The following is a 14,508-nucleotide window of genomic DNA, read 5'->3' as shown; positions in this document are numbered from 1 at the left end:
TCCCTTTTTCTACAGTGGCTTTGTGTGAATATCCTCCGAGCATTTTCTATGCCTGCATTTTGATATCAGAACAGGGAGCAATGATACAGACTTTAAAGTGAGGTTGAGGATTCACTCCAATATTCATCCACGATCAATTTGGTAAATATATATTGAGAACCTACTGTGGGTCAAATTCGAGACAGCTACTAGTTAGGCAAATAGATCAAGTTGTGGCCAAAAATGGCTCTAGTGAGGGAAGCCAGATAGGGAAGTTTAGAATTGATGAGGTGATGGAAATGTTAGATTGACCAAAATTTTTTTTTAATGTTTACATAAATCATAACATTATATTATGCCACATAAATGTGAAACATTATTATTTGGTAATTAAAAGTAAATTTAAAAAAAAACATAATCACAATGCAATAGAATATGTATATTCTTTTTTAAACATATAGAGTTCCATGGTAACACTATTTCTGCCTGGAGGCTTAGGAACAGAAAAGCTCATGCAGTAGATAACCTTTAAACAGAGCCATGAAGGATAATTAGGAGTGACTCCACTAAGTACTCAAAGAAGGGAGGGACACACGGAACAAGGCAGGAACCCAGGCCCTGGAACAGGAGCATGTGAGAGCACCCAAGAAGACCAGGAGGTGAGAAACCTGTGGGGGCAGGAGCAGTGTGGCAGGCATGGAGCTGAAGACAGAAAGGCCAGGAGGAGTTAGGGCTACACCAGAAGCTAAATAAGAATCAGCAAACAACCACCCAAGCCCAAGCTACCTCAGTCCGTACCTCAGTAGCCTTTGTTTAGGGATTTGGGTTCAGAAGGGGAATGATGGTGTGATAAATCAGACTTTGTCTTTGTCAGTTTTCCTGTGGTGCTCACTGCCCTGCAATGAGAAAGAGCATGAAGAGGGCTCCTGCGTGGTAGACGGTGGGATTTGTTTTCAATACTACTTACCATTTCCACGACTAGAGAATCAACACAGAAATTTAAGTGACTCCTTAGGGCATACACCATTGTTTTGGTCACCCAGAATCCAGTCGCCTCTTTGCTGGTAATATTAGCCCACATTTTCTTTGGAACACCAGGCCTATGCCCGCTTCCAATCAGTCCATGTGTAGTTCCCTCCCTCCTTCCAAAGATGGACTCTACTACTCTGTTTACTATATTGGCATATATAGTATGTTACATCAGCATATATAATATATAGTATATTATTATTACTGTATTGGCATACCACAGCAGCTGGTCACTAGCTCTAGATAGATGTACATGGCCCACAATGACCTAGTCACAACAAAACCTGGGCTTACTCCATACCTCCTAGGAAGATTTGTTCTCTCTTGTTCCCTGGACTCAAAGATTGGAAGACTTAAGATCTGGAGTTACTGCCAGCTATCTTGCTATATTGGTAAACTCAAGAATGAAATCAACCCAATCCAAAGTAGACTCAGGAGAGGAAGAGAACTAAAACTCCTTCTTATATGTTTAGAACCCCCTGGATCAGACCACAACTGAATCCAGACTACTCTAGAAATGTATGTCAACAAAATTCCCATTTTATTAAAGACAGTTTAAGTTGGATTTTCTGTTATTTGATACTGAGCAAATATCTTTCATGATATAATGCTAAAATTATTTTTCAAAAATTGCCTCTTTAAAAAATGGGAAGCATTATTGAAAACTAATTCCATGCCATAGTGTCTAAAGGGAAAGAATATGCTGAATATTGAATAGATACAGAGTAATAGAACAGGATTCATAAAAACTATATTCCAGGTTGGATTTTCCAATGACTAGTCATGCAGTTTTGGGCAAGTTATTTCATTTGTTTGAGCCTTAAGTTCTCTGAATATAAAATACAGACAATGATTTTAACCCCCTCTCCATATCACAGTCATGCTTATGCTGGAAATTAAATAAAATTATGCAAAAGTAACTTGTCAAATCCAAAAAGCTAAATGAGAGAAATGGCCACTGGGGTATTAATATTTTTATAAGCCCTCAAAGATGTTAGTTTTTCATTAGGAATCCATTCCCAGGTGTATAAAATCTAAAGATGTTGATACCTAGCCAGCATATGCTGTAAAGCATTAGGTTCCTAGAAGCTAAATGAAAGTCAGCATTACCTCAGGTCAGGATCCAGCTAAGCTTTAAAACGTGCTGTGCCCATGGTAACATGGTTCATGTTAATTGGAATTATGTTGGCAGTCATTTGGACAAAGAATGAAAATGCTAGAAAGCTATGTCTAGTGTGTACTTTGACCCCCCAACGGTCCCAAAACTAAGCTAATAAACAAAATAAAACCAATATAATTTACTTGGCCTTCCAAGTTGTTAAAAACATTATCATATTTCAGCTGGTTGCTGTGGTGGCTTGCATGGAATTAAAAATTTGGTTGACCTGCAATGAAATGACAAAGTTTTGCTTCAGTTCTCAATCCTAAATATATATCATGTCATCAAACCCAACTTACCCATTTGTGCACTCTCTGTCTAAACAACCTTCCCATGTAATTGATTGCCTAGTCCCATCAATTCTATTACTGGGAATCTCAGAGATCCCCAACTCCTTTGCAAGTCATTCAAGTCACTTTAGAGTCTTTGCATTCTTGCCACAGCTGTTACCATCCCTTCTCTGTTGCAGATAGAAGGTCAATATCCTAACCATCTTGGAATTCCTGGACACAAGAGGGAGCAGCCAGCCACAGTGTTCCTGGATTTATTCCTTTACTTTTATATACTTTACATTTATACCTCTGTAACTTGTTCATTTAATTTCTTTTGAGAACAACCTCTCTGCTAATCTACCCCATTTCCCTTCTCTGCCTACAAAAATCCTATTCTTTTTTTCTTTATAATAGAGATCTTAAGAATTGAAATGCCAATTGTTCTCTGACAACAGTATGACTAAGTAAAACTGGTTAATATAAGAAAAGTCATAATACTATCCCAACCTATTTTTGTCTTCCTACCTCTGATATTTCTGTATCTAAAACAAATCGGGTCACAATTAATAGATAATAAGAAGTAATTAAGTGTGCCTGCATGTTAAGGATACAATAGGGATTGATGGGAAATGTAAAGAACTAAAGATCACCCATCCTTTCTCAAATGGGAAGAGAACTCTCAGATCTAGATTACTGCTGTTCAATGATCTTCAGTTTTTGAAAGAAGACTTAAATCTTTATTGTTACATGAAATCTTCTGAGAAGACTGGATCAACATCTTGTCTGTATCCAGCCCAAGAGCACAAATTCATAAATCTCAAATTCATGACCTTTTTTGTTCAAATATTGTGTTCTCTGTGACATCTTCTTTTACTCTCCTGACCAGTACAGTGCTCCCTCCTCATTTGTAAGTTGGTTAGGAGGGTGTAACACAGCACTGTCTTGAAGCACCAGTGCCAGGCGGACTTATGTGGAGCACAATCATACACAGGCGGGACAATGGCTGGACTGCAACCTATGCAATATGCGCTGTGCCCAATCCCCTGAACACACCTTATTGCAGTGAAGCTCTGATGAGTAGCCAGTGTATAATGTCAGCTTCACCTTATGTGGGACCCCATGACATCTGCTTTTCTGCCTTGGAGCTTTTGTGTACAGAGCTGCTCACTGTGTGAAGGCACAGCTCCCACAGCAAACAGAGAAATGCCCTCAACTACCTATCCTTTGGTTGGACAATTCTGTCTCTAGTCCCTTATGCACCTGTTGCCCTATTTATAAAGAAATATTTAAAGAAAAAAATATTTTAAATAGATGATAAATAAATAATAAGCATCATCTTTTAAGGGCAATTCTTGTCCTAAGTTTTCTAGAAGACCATACCCTATCAATGACACAGCAATAGCAAGAAAAATGACACTGCTATAATACAAAACAACTATAGCAGTTTCTACTCAAAAATCATTGTTTTTAATTTTTAAGAGCAAAATAAAATTATTTAATTTTAGTTTGTAAACATTTTACGGAGGTGATTTTTTAATAAACCACAATGAAGCCTATTATTGTGTATAATCAATATTCACTAATAATAACAAAACAAACCCCTGTCATACCAATATATCTAAATAATATTTGTAAAATATCAAAATCTTTCTACATCAGATGTTTTCTCTTTGTAGCAGCAGGACCACTTTGGTGATAGTTTTGGATCATGAAGCTTTAAAGCAAGTACCTAATTATCAAAGCCAAAACCCAAACCCAGATGCTGCAGGCCTGATATTAAACTGCCTTTATAATATTACACTGTTTTAATTGTGAAAATGTGTTACTTTGGAGTATTCATTTAATAGCAATTGAGTTTTTTGTTTCCTCTGGGGGGAACCCTATACCAGGATGAGGAAACAAAACTCCCCAAAGAAGGAAAAGTAGATCCCAGAATCTGGCAGTAGACCAAGGATCAAGACAGAGATGGGCAGAACCCCAGGAAGAACATGTGGACATTGGACTGGAAGAGCCTGTGTATCTAATATTCAGTTTCAAGTTCCCTTCTCTGCAATGAATTTTACTTATCTCTTTTCTTCCTCTATCTTAGTCAAGATTATTTTAAATCACAGCCTTTTATTGTTAGATAGGAGTGAGCTATGACAGCATAAAGTTGCAGCGATGGTACAGACACTGGGGACAGGGCCAGAATATAGGGTGGTGTGAGCAGAGCACAGTCAGGTCCAGTATGTTACGCATGATGAGTTGAATCGTGTCACTCAAAATGATGTTAAGGCCTGATCCCAGTACCTGTGAATATGACCTTATATGAAAATAGGATTTTTTGTTTGTTTGTTTGTTTTCAGATGAACAAGTTAAACTAAGGTCCTAAAGTAATACTAGTGATGTCCCCATAAGGAGGGAAATTTGGACATTGAGACCCATACCATAAAGGGAAAATGAGGTAAAGTTCAGGGAGACTGCCATGTAAAAGTCAAAGAATACCGGAGCCTGCTTAGAAGCTGGAAGAGAAGCACAGAACAGACCCTCATATCTGTCAGAGAGAACCAAGGTGGCCAACTGCTTTATTTTGGACTTCCAGCTTGCAGCATTGTAAAACAATAGATTTTTATTGCTTTAAGGCACACAGTTTTTGTGCCTTGTTATGACACCCTCTGGAAACTAACACAGGATTTCTCTAGCAAACTTCAGACCTACCTAGACACAGGATTGGCTTCTTACAATCACAGTAGGGATTCTCAGATTCTTGCAATTTATATATTAAAGGTAAGGGAGAAAAACTTAGGGACATTCAGATAAGAGCTGACTCCTTCCTTATTGCTTTAAAGTGGAGCACTCTGACTCCCTCATTATACCATGAGAGTCCATTCTGTGACCCAGCTGGAATAAAATTTGTCCATGACCTAGAATACCATAAAAAACAGTATAAATTCCTTCTTGGTCATTTCTACTCTCTCCTTGGTGTTTCATGGGCTATGAGCACTTTAAATAAATGACAATCCTATGAACTACTTCAAGGTTTTTCTATATTTGAGTCTTCCAAAAATACCCAGTCCCTCTGATTCCAAAAAGGACCAAAAGTACCTGTCCTCAGAAATTATAGTCTAAAGTTGTTCATCTGATAAGATTAATATACAGAATAAATGAACACTTAACAAAAAAGAACAAATACTCCAATAAAAAATGGGCAAATGACCTTACAGATATTTTTTAAAAGAAGAAATAAAAATGACCAATAAAAGTGTGAAAAAAAATGCTCAACATCCCTAGCTATCAGGGAAATACGAATCAAAACTTCAGTGAGATTCCATCTCACTCTGGCTACAATAGGTATTATCCCCCACTCCGAAAGAGTAAAAACATAATACCTGCTGTAGAGGATCTAGAGAAAAAGGAACACTATACACTGTTGGTGAGAATGTAAATTAGGACAGCCACTATAGAAAATAGTATGGGGGTTCCATAAAAAAACTAAAAACACAACTAACATATGATCCAGCTATACCACTCCTGGGTATTGATCCAAAGGAAATGAAATGAGCATACAAAAGAGATTCCTGCCTACCCATGTTCACTGTGGCACTACTCACAGCAGCCAATGTATGGAATCAGCCTAGGTGCAGGTTAACATATGAATGTATAAAGAAAATAGGGCATATATACATGATGGGGTATTATTCGGCCATAAGGAAGAATGAAGAATTATGTCCTATGTGGATAGAGCTAGAGGTAATCATGTTAAGCAAAATCAGATACACACACACACACAAATCATATGTCTTCTCTCATATGTGAAAACTTTAAAAAAAAAAGATTTGAAAGTAGAAGAGGGATGTGGGATATTAGGGAAGCAGAAGGGACCAATGGGAAGGGATAGAGAAGGGAGAGTCAGAGAGTGGGAGGGAGGGTAAGGCATGATCTTATGAAAATATGTCACAGTGAAACTATATCATTATTATAAACTAATAATTGCAATAAAACTTATAGCATAGTTTTTAAAAAAGAAGCTCTAAGGCAAGGAAAACAATCTGTTAACAACCTTAGAATAGTGTTTTTAAGAAAGAAATGAAGTTTCTCAGGGTGTTCTGTGGCCTGGAGATAATATTGAACACACTCTTCTGAAGTCTGCTTTTTTATGTGGCTCTATATCATGAATTTTTCTCAGTCAATAAATATTCCTCTACAACATGGTTTTTAATATCTATACAGATCCCATCTTCAGGAAGCACATTACATAATTTATTTAACTAACTCTGTCTTCCTGAGCCAAGTCAAGAAAACATCAAGATAGTTGTTGAGCTCAGAGGTGTGTATGCCTGAGGGACCAGCTCTCCTATTCTCCTGTAAGTCTGTATATGGTGCTTTCTTTGTCTACTTCGGTGTCTCATGGCATGTCTTTCTCTCGTTTGTGGATATTTCTAGGACACTGAAAAAAAATCTGTCACTCTACCAAGTTTCTGAACATATTATCCATCCATGCATCCATTAAACAATTGCTTATTTTGTTCTTAAAATGCCAGACACTCTTCTGTACCTGGTACAGAAATGAATAAGACAGATATGGTCTCTGCTTCCCTGGACTTCAAAATCTAAGTGAAGCACACAGATAAATGAGAAATTCTAATTCAAGGAGCTGACATGAAGAAAGTATAGCAGATGAAGTGAAAGGAATTGATAGAGAAGAATTAGAAGGGAAAGAGAGGTAGGTAGCACATTAACTAAGACCTGAAAAAGCAAAAAAGCTATCCATATCAAGCAAGAGTCAGGGGAAAAGGATTCCTTGCAGAGGAAACAGGTAGAGGCATGAGGTGGGGGGAACTGCGACACATTCAAAAAATAAAATTTGGCCAGAGTGGCTGGATAGAGCAGAACAGAAGGTGACAGACAAGCCATCAAGAGCAGGGTCTCATGGACCCTCTCAGGACGTAGAAAGGCAATAGAACTTCATTCTATGTGCAGCAAACTGTCAGTTTGTAAAGTTTTAATCTGTTTCAAGATGACTGTTGAAAGCTTGGATGGAAGGAAAACATGAGATTAAACAGAGCAGTTAGCGGACTACGGCTGCGGTCTCATTTTAAAAATCACTGGTGGCTGAGACTAAGTCGATGGCTATAGAAGTTGTAAAAATAGAAACCAGTAAATGAGTTCAAAATATATTTTGCTAAAAGAATGGTCAGGGCATACTGATAAAGTTAACTTGGATGGGTAAGTTAAATAAAGATATTAAGGATGAAAACATTTTACTATGAAAATTCTCAAACTAGCAGAAAGGTTGAAAGAATCGAACACTGAATACCTACATACTCATGGTACAGATTGTACGATTCACATTTTACTATATATATTTGGTCACGGAGCTATCCATTTGTCCACTCTATTATCCATGCATCAATCATGTTTATTCTTGTTGTTGGTGGGGTGAAAGAAAGTTGAGAACATCAGTATACTTCACCCTCATCCCTGTGCTACAGTATGCATATTATTAACTAGGATCAGTGCTTGGTTTTGTTTCTATTATTTATGCAGGAAAATTTGCATACAGCAAAATAGAAAAATCTGCAGTATACCATTTAATGAGCTTTAAGAAGTATATATACAATTTGCCCTTAACTCAGGGTTTTAAAACTTTGATCCTTTGATAATTGTTTGGAGCTGTTCTTGGGCATTATAGAATATTTATCAGCCCCTACACAATTAGACCACATACCCCTGCTCCAGTTATAATAACCAAAAATGTCTCTATATTTTGCAAAAAATAAGCTGCAGGAGGGCAAAACTATCCCCAATTTATAAACCCTGTCTCTGTTCTTATCAAGATACAGAGCATTACCATCATGCAGAAATTTCTCTCATGTGCCTTATTAGCAAAATTCACATCTCTCTAGAGATACCATATTCTAATTTATTCTTTGCCACATAGATAAATTTTGCCTGTTCTAGAACTTTATAGAAATGTATGTATACTGTATGTGCTCTTTTGTGGAAGACTCTTTTCACTAAACTTAATGTTTCTACTATTCATCCATGTTGTGTATGTCTGTACTTAATTTTTCAAAGTTAAGTAGTAGTCCATTATGCGACTGTACCTGAGTTTGTTTAATCATTTGACTATTGACAGATAATTAGTGAGTTCCACTTTTATATATTACAAACAAACTTGATACCACTATTCTCACAGTTATTTTATGGATGTGTTTTAATTTCTTTTGGGTAGAAGCAGAATTACTGAGTCATAGAATAGACATATGTTGTTAAAAAACTGCTAGAGCTTTTTTACAATTAGTTATGCCATTTTCTACATTTCCATAAAGAATAACAGTTCCAGTTGTTTCATATCTTTTCCAACACTTGGTATTATAGTGATTTTAACTTTAGCCCATTCTGATACATATTTAGCCTATTTCATTGTGCTTGTGATTGTATTTCTTTGATGACTCTCATGATTTTTATGTTTATTAGTTATTTCTTATACTTTTTTGCAATGTAGTTGTTTAAATTGCTCAGTTTTAAAATTGTTGTGTAATTGAGTAACATGATTTCTTTATATCTACTTGTTATTGGTCCTTTGTAAGATGGGGGTTCTGTGAATATTTTATGCAAGTCTGTGAATTGCCTACTAATTTACTAATACAGGTGGACTATCCCTTATCTGAAATGTTTTGGACCAAAAGTATTTCAGATTTTGGAGTTATATGGATTTTGGAATGTTTGCATAGACTTTTCCCTTTGAACATCTCTAATACAAAAATCCAAACTCTGAAATGCTCCAAGATTTTGAATCTTTGAATTAGGGATGCTCAAACTGTAGTGTCTTTTGGTGAGCAAAAGTATTTCAGTTTGATGATATCAAATTTTCCAATTCTTTATTCCACGGTACTATTTCCCATGTTTTAAGAAACTGCAATTCCCATGGACATTCTCCTATGCTCTGTCCTAGAGTCGATATTGTTTCAGTCTTTATATTTCAATCTAAAACTTACTTAAAAGTTTTTTATAGTGTGAGTTATGGTTTAAGGTTCATTTTTTATTATATGTGGATATACAGTTGTTTGAGAACATTTGTTAAAAAAAATTCCTTTCTCTATTACATGTTTTGGGTGACTTTGTATAAAACCAGATAATTTTATCAGTATGGGTCTAATTCTGGACTTCCTAATCTGTTCCATTGACCTATTTGTAAACCCTTTTGTCAGTACCACACTTTTTTGATTATTCTAACTCAGTAGTAATTCTTTATTCTTCTTCAAAATTCCTTTGAATATACTTATTCCTTTTCATCACCTTATAAATATTAGAATCAGCTTGTCACGGTGGCACACGCCTGTAATCCTAGACACTACAGAGGCTGAGGCAGGAGGATTTCAAGGTCAAGACCAGCCTGCACAATTTAGTGGGATTCTGTCTCAAAATAAATATTGAATAATAAAATTGGAGGACTTAATCCAGCTTACTATTTCTTCATTCTACTATTATGGTGAACAACATTGATAGGCTTTCACTATTAAATCAATCTTATATTACAGGAATAAATTCCACTTGATATTATCCATTTTATGTGGTATTGTTTTTAATTGGTTAATATTTTGTTAAGGATTTTGCATCTATAATCATGAAGTACATTGGATTATAATTTTAGTTTTCTATCAGAGATAGAAATAGTTTTGTTTTTTAGGTTTTTTTTTTTTTTTTTTTTGGAAATGGACTTCTAAGAGGGGAAAGACTGGCAAGAATATGAGAATATGCCTGAATAAAGTGAGAATCAAGAGTTTCATTTTAAACTTATTTAGTTGAGATCCCATCCAATATCCAAAGAGGAGCTAATACAAGAGTCATCAGTGTCTATATGATGTTTCTAACAATAGGAATACATGAAGCTATCTATCTATAAGAGCATACATTGCAAAAAAAAAAAAAGGCTAAGATACTCTGAAATAGTTTGACACTTAGAGATGGGGAAAGGAGGTAAACAAATACAGAAAGAGATGTTGGAAAGGAAGGAGGAAAAATCATGGAATTCAGAAGGAAGGAGTGTTTCATATTGAATGCTACTGATGTTTCAATAAGGTGTGAGCAGATGAAGAACAATGAATTAGACAGCAGGGAGGCAATCAAGGCCACACAGACATAAATCATTTCAAGGAATGGAAGTAGGGCCAAGTCAAAGTCCATTGAAGAAGATAGGAAGTGAGGGGAAGGAAAAGGCAAGGATGATCAACTTGGTACAGGATGTTTTTCTGCAAATACACAGGGCAATAGCTGTAGAGCATGAGAAGTCAAGAAGCAATGGAAAAAGAATATATTTAATTTCCAACTTTCAAGGTCAGTAAGAAAAAAAACACAGAGGGAGGAGAATTTCAGCTTAAAATATTTTGATAATGGAGACAGCTGTGGACAAGGATCAGACCACGGTTCTCTTTCCACACTAAAAGATAACTAATTACATGACCTGGAACAGGTCATCTCCCTTTCTCTGAATTTCAGATTTTCCATCTGTACATTGATTTCTTTGGAGGTCAATATGAAAAAATATGTAGTTTAAATATTCCTCAACTTCTATGGCTTTTCTTACCAGTCACTAAGCTGTTAGTTTTACATTTTAAAATTTATGATAATTTGTTTTAATGACTATGTCTCTTAACTGTTTGGCTTATTCTCATTATATATCTAGTATTGAAATGAAAAACCAAAATGTAGTTAATTACTCTACAAAAGAAGCATACAAGGAGTGAGAATTCCATGTAAAGAGAAGAAATCAGGCCAGTATGAGAAAGTTCCAGGGAAAGAGTGGGTACAGTCAGGAGAATTGCCTGCACCAAAGAAATATAGCCACAGATGCTTTTTTAGGTCTCTTATCGTCTCCACTGCAAGTGGGAAGAGAGATGTTTAAGGGCATTTTAAGGTTAATCACATCATCCAATCATATCATGGTAGATGAAGCACATTTGATCAACTATAATAACTAGTCACTAAAATAACCAGACCACATCAAATTATCTTGTTTGTTAAGATAAATGTATTGGATTAGCCGTTTTACTAAATCCATGGATTGATATTTAACTAATTAAAACTCATTTCTTCTAAAAGAAGGGATTAATCGTGTTGAAGACACAGTGTCAAGTAAATAGGAGGAGTTGCTTTGAAGAGGAAAAAAATTAAGCAGAGTTTTCTGAAAGAATACATATATTTAAATCTATTTGGAAATGAAGCCATCACCATGGATGTGTTGAGTTTCTAAAAATTACTAGACACTGGCAGAAAACAAGAAATAGACAGAAAAATGAACCCTGACATTAAGTGACTTCTAAAGGGATTGGAGATGTAGAAGATAATAATGAATATATTAAATAACACAGTTCGGAGGCTAATTGGAGGAAAGACTAAAAATATATATAAGTATACAGAAAAAATGGGATATTAGAGTGCAAATATAGAGAAAATTCATGGAGGATATGAACTTCAACCACATTAAAAGTAGAACTGAAAATTAGAACATATTTGGTTTTAACTGGAAAAATCCAGTAGAAACTATAATAGGCACAAACTAGAAATTGTAAAAGACAAGAGTGATCAAAGCATTCAATTAGACAATTAAGTCATCAGGTACCCTTTACTTCTTCCCTCTTTCTCAATGCTTGTCTTCTCTGGTTTTCTCAAATTCAGTCTCTCCCCCAACCCCCATGCCCAGACAGAGTTTTGCTGTGTTGTCAAGGCTGGTCTCAAACTCCTAGACCAAGCAATCCTCCTGCCTCAGACTCCTGAGTAGATGGGGTCACAGGCATCTGTCACCATGCTGGGCATGGTTCAAGTCTTATAATTCACCTTTGCTGGAGGGTCAGAGGAGGAAATATAGATATCAATATTTTCGGGTGATGGACGTGGAGTAGAACAAAGGTAGACTGGAGGGGATTAAAATAGGAAATCACAAAAGGGTCACCAGAACAAGTAAAATATGTGTACAGGCAGGAAAGGACAATGTATTATTTCACATGTACCTCAAATTTTGGAGAAACTAAATGATAGACAGGGCCTGCAGTTAAGAAGCAGTAGAAAGAAGTCACTAAATATAACACAGAAAAAGCAATTAGTGAGATAGGAAAAAAAAATACCAATTTTAACGTATACTTACAGTAGCCAAGGTCAGAAGAAAGATCATCAAATATAGTCAAGTTATCAGAGGCATCAAAAAGGAAAAGAATACAGAAAAGTTCAGGGATGAAATAGTCTTTTAAAGTAGATTGGAGGCAATTAAAGTCAAATTGAAAGGGGATTAAGAAATAAGTGAATTAAGAGAAAATAGAACTTCATCTTCCAGCTATGATGGAGCAATTAGTACCTGACTAGCCCTACCACCATTAAACAGCAGTGTGCTGGTAAATGTTTAATCACCAGTTTTCCAATAAAGACAAATCAAGTTTTGACTCATAACATTTACCTGTTTTCCTGGCTTACATTCTTCCACATCTCATTTGACTGATTTCAAGCTACCAATGTTTTGAAATCACCTGACAATTTTCCTAAAATTTCAAATTTGCCTTTCACAAGCTGGAATGAACTGGCTCCAACACATTGTACTTTGCTATAAAACTGGGGAAGTATTTTTAGGAATTTGGGGGGGGGGAAGCAAATGAATGTACCCACTTCTATCCTGTGTTGCTTTACATCTGGGAACAATTTCCCAAAATGAGTGGAGCTGTCTAGCGGAAGAGCCTCAGATGAATTTGGACATGCAGAGGGACTGGAATCCAGGGGACACTGTAGAAAACAGAAGGAACTTCTGTAGAAGCAACTATGTGGGGTACCCCTATGAGTCTTTGACAGAGGATTAGACTGTGTTTATGCAAAAAATACTATAGGGGGTTTACAAGGAAGTAATTGTTATGGGGCTGAAAGTAGAACAGAGATATTAGAAGTCAAACATAGCCTAAAAACTGAACTAGTTCTAGACCAGTCAGAAAAAAGAGACCTCCTTAACGCCTCTTCTATAACTAATTAGCATTTAATATTCAGATGAGGTTTCAGAAAGGTCACATATTAACAGTAAGGAATAATGTCTTCAAAACACTAAAAGAAAAATAAGATCAGTCGTTCAGAATTGAAGATATCTTGAAAAAAAAAAAAACTCTGAAAAAATCTATTGCCCAAAACTAGTATTTCAAGAAGTGCTAAATAACATATTCTTCAGGTTGAATTGAAGCGATGCTAGATTAAGACTCGTATCCTCAGAAAATTAAGCAATGGAAATAGTAGTAAATATGTGAGTAAATATGAAAACATTCTTCTTGTCTTAATTTCCTTTAAAAACAACTTACTGATTATAGCAAAATCAACAATTTTGAAAGGTGACTTTCTAATATGTCTGTAAGTAAAATATTAGACAAAGGATATTCATTTCAACTACTTCTATTTAACACTCTAGGGTCTAAAGCAGTAAAATATAAAAAGAAATGAGAGGTCTTAAATATTGGGAAAGAAATAAACCTGTTTTTATTTGTAGACAGCATGATTATATACATGGAAAATTCTAAAAAAAAAAAAAAAAAAAAAAAAACACATAGACCCCAAATATCATATTTTTCTTTTCATAGTAGGTCTTTCTGGGTTTTGTTTTTATTAATGCATTATAATTACATAGTCGTATGATTCATTGTTAATGTTTATACATGTACTCAATCTAACAATATAATTTGATTGATTTTGTTCCCCAATATATTCTTTTTCTCCCCCTCTCCAAAAAAAAAAAAAAAAAAATTATTTTTAATGAATAAAATTTGGTCACAAGATACAAGGTCAAAATAAATGATTACAATTATATATACTAGTAAAAGCAACTGAAAACTGAAATTTTGAAAAGATTGTTTATGAGCTGGACATGGTGGCATACACTTGTAATCGCAGTCCTCTGGAGCATGAAGCCGAATGAAGACTTGAGCTCTGGAATTCGAGCCCAACCTGGTCAACATAGTAAGACCCAACCTCAAAAAACAAACAAAAAACTCTAAGATATTATTTATAATAGCATCATGAAACATGAGTTTTCTAGGAATAAATTTATAAAATATGTATAAGACA

Source organism: Callospermophilus lateralis, chromosome 10, assembly GCF_048772815.1.
Source record: "Callospermophilus lateralis isolate mCalLat2 chromosome 10, mCalLat2.hap1, whole genome shotgun sequence".
NCBI lineage: Eukaryota > Metazoa > Chordata > Mammalia > Rodentia > Sciuridae > Callospermophilus > Callospermophilus lateralis.
Note: the sequence above shows the minus strand (reverse complement) of the source record.